This window comes from Hordeum vulgare, chromosome 1H (assembly GCF_904849725.1).
Source record: "Hordeum vulgare subsp. vulgare chromosome 1H, MorexV3_pseudomolecules_assembly, whole genome shotgun sequence".
NCBI classification, from domain to species: domain Eukaryota; kingdom Viridiplantae; phylum Streptophyta; class Magnoliopsida; order Poales; family Poaceae; genus Hordeum; species Hordeum vulgare.
In genome coordinates this window covers 269,715,171-269,718,505 of record NC_058518.1, presented here as the reverse complement: position 1 = coordinate 269,718,505, position 3,335 = coordinate 269,715,171, and the positions used below count along the sequence as shown (strand labels likewise).

The 3,335-nt window shown below is 49.7% G+C and overlaps 1 long non-coding RNA gene across 1 annotated transcript; it reads right to left on the bottom strand.

The window, feature by feature from the left end:
• Nucleotides 1-906: 906 nt before the first annotated feature.
• On the bottom strand, nt 907-2,970 carry LOC123409509. Its single transcript, XR_006612862.1, has 3 exons — nt 2,691-2,970; nt 2,394-2,534; nt 907-982 (listed from the first exon to the last, which is right to left on the bottom strand). It is a non-coding gene; the product is annotated as an uncharacterized LOC123409509 (long non-coding RNA).
• Between the last annotated feature and the right edge of the window lie 365 nt (nt 2,971-3,335).

Here is a 3,335-nt window from a genome sequence, read left to right as displayed (position 1 = left end):
AGCAGAGAGGTCAGCCCGCCGGTCTAAATCCTAAGCGCGCAGGGTTCATGGGCCCCTCACCCATTGCGCTCCTGCACGTTACGTGGGCGGCCGATGTCAGTCCTGGCACCACTTATAGAAGAATGATGATAATACAGACCAATCGGGTGCGCGCCGCTCCATTGCTGACGTATGAAGAGCTTCGGCTGCTACCAGGATGTCGAGTACCCATAACTTCTCCCACGTAGGCGGTTAGTGCGAAAAGGTCTCCGACCAACCCAGATCAAATACCCAAATCCATTAACATTTTAATTAACTCATCGACACATCCACGTGGGAATCCACCCGCCAAACATTTATTCATCAATGTTCCCAGTAACACGTTCAAGTAACTATGTGGTTGTAACATTAGGGGGATCCGAGGTATCACCCTCGTTGGATTCCGAATGATGTAACCGTCAAGGTGGCCAGGTAGGAATCACCCTCGATGAGCCACGCTTGATGGGTTGTACGACACAGTCGTTATCGTAAGTGGTGAACGAGGAATCACCCTCCAAGAACCACCGCTGGTCAACTACACTACAACGCTAACATCGGAGTACGTAACAAGGTGTCACCCTCGGTACTCGATAGTAGCTCTGCAGCGTTGTACAAATAAGGGGGGTGTGAGTGATGTGTCGGGTCTTGGCTCATCGATCAGTGATCGAGACTTGACGATAAAGCGGGGGCAACTGGACTAAGGGGGCAAAGGGGATGACTGCTCCACCTATACTAAACCATTTAGATTGCGGTACGGTAAAGTAGCAGTTCATCAAAATCAGGCTATGCATCAGAATAGGATCTATCTACAACAGTAGCAAAATTCTAATGCAAGCATGAGGGAGAAAGAAATAGGCAATATAGGAATGATGAAGGGGGTTTGCTTGCCTTGTTGCTCTGCAGACATATACTGATCTGCGACCGGAAAATAGTCGAACATTGGATCATCATTGGTCTCGGGGGTCTATTGGAAAGGAAGTAACGTAGGGGAAACACAATAAATAACACAGAAATCAAATGCACAACAAAGCATGACAAGGTAAAACACTGAGATAGGGGTGACTTAATCCTGTACTAAATGTTACAAACAAAGTGGGAAAATATCTCACGATATTTCCCGGGTCTTTGGCTATTACCGGTCAGGCGAAACAGGTAGAAAAGTTTCATGTTCGCTATGCTAGGGATGCTTGACAAACCAACGGATAGTGCAACCGGGTTCGTCTCGTTCTTCTGATCAACTTTCATGTACAAAGTATTTTCATCTGAGTTATAAATTATTTTATATTAATTTTTAAACTTTTAATAATATCCACATATTAAAATAGATTATTTAAATTTTAAAATCATGATTATGACATTAGTAGGATGTCTGCATGACATCATCGGTCAACACCCGTGTTGACTGGTCAAATTGACCAGTGAGTCCTATATGTCATTGACACAGTTTTTAATTAATTTAATTAGTAATTAATCAGATTAATAAGTGGGGTGGGATCCACGTGTCATTCTGCTTAGGATAATTAATTAACAGAATTAATTAATAGTTTTAATTAGTTGTTAATGGGGCTGGACTCATATGTCATAGGCAGCAACTAAAGTATGCTAGTTAATTTAAGTAATATAGTCTAGGATCCACTTGACACATGCTACTAGTTAAACTAACTATTAATTAGTACAGTACTACTAGCACATTAACCTACATGACTAGCCACACACTCTCACGCACTCACACCTACAGCCGCACGCACAACACCAGCCTCAAGCACAATCGGCCATGGCGATGGCCATGGCCAGTAGCACCTGTATGGAACGGCGGCAGTAGCTGCCGCTTGCAGCAGCAGCACGGAGTAGTAGCTAGCAGCAGCAACATATGACCAACCGAGAGCCGCAGCAATGCAGTAGCGCAAACATCAAGCACAGACGGAGCAGAGCAGAGAGCAGCAGCAGACAGGCAGCAGCAGCAGCTCTAGCGGCAGACAACAGCGGAGCATAGGAGCGTGCGGCTCGTCCGGGCGGCGGCGGGGTGCCCGCAGGGGCACGACCAGTGGCTCGGACAGCTACGGGCACGCACGGCCAAGGTAGCAGGCAGGCGTGAGATGTAGCAGTAGCAAGCAGCACCGACAGTGAGTAATAGTAGTGAAGTGGCAGTACGCTATATGTGGCAACAACGGTAGAGTAGCAGCCGCGGCAAGGCAACAACACTATTAAGCAGCAGCGACGACACAACAGTTACAAGCAGTCCGCAGGCGTGCTGGTTGCAAGTAATGGCAGCAGCAGCATGAGCAGCATGAACAACACAATAGCAGCAGAGAGCAGCCGCTGCGAGTAGAACAACATCAGTAGAGTACAGTAGCAACGACGGGAATCAGGACAACCGACAGCGACGGCTGGCCAGGGTGCGGCCACGCCCAGGGCGAGGCGCGGTCACGGTGGCGGCCGCTCACACACTGGTGGGGGCGAGCGCGGGCGTGCACCACAGGCGGCGCGGGCGGAGCAACAAGCAACGGTGGCAGCATCTGCAAGACAGCAGCATCAGCTAAGCAACGCGGGGAGCGGCAAAAGCAAAACGGCGGCGACCGGAGCTCGAGGGCACGAATAAACGACATCAAGCACGAGGTAGCCCCGCTTGACTTGATGCCCAGGCAAAGCAGGGGAACAGGGAGGGGGCTCACCACGAGCCCTAAGGCAAGGTCGGGGAGGCCGGGGATGTATCTTAGCAGCGGGGAACAGCGACAAACGCAGGCGGTGTACGCGATTGAAACGTCCTCGATGGCGTGCGTACGAGGTAGCCCCGCTTGACTTGATGCCCAGGATGGACGAAGTAGATGGTGGCGATCCTCCTCGACGTGTTGGTGCGACGAGGGACGACCGTTGGCCACGGGATCGACGGTGGCGTGCGCGGGCAGAGAGCAAAGCAGTGCGAGGTGGGCATGGGAAAGGAGCTAGGGCTCACCTGGGAGGTCGGGGCGAATTATAGGCGACGAGGAGGAGTTGGATGACCGACACGTGGTCGTCCATGGCCACGAACATGTGAGGGCCAGCCACCCAGCCTCATGTGACCAGTAGGTTGAAAATGAGAGGGGAGTTGGGCTGTGGGGGGATAGGCCGGCCTGGGGGCCAGTGGGCGACACAAGGGAGGGCCTTTTCTATTTCTTTTAGATTTCTTCTTTTATTAGTGTGTGTTTTTATTTATTTTCAAAAGTAATTGAGTTTTATTAAATATAAAACTAGTATCTAAAATAGTCTCATATATCAAGCTACTCCCACAATAAGTTTGACACTTAACTAAAGTAGTTTATTAATTTTATTGTTTGATA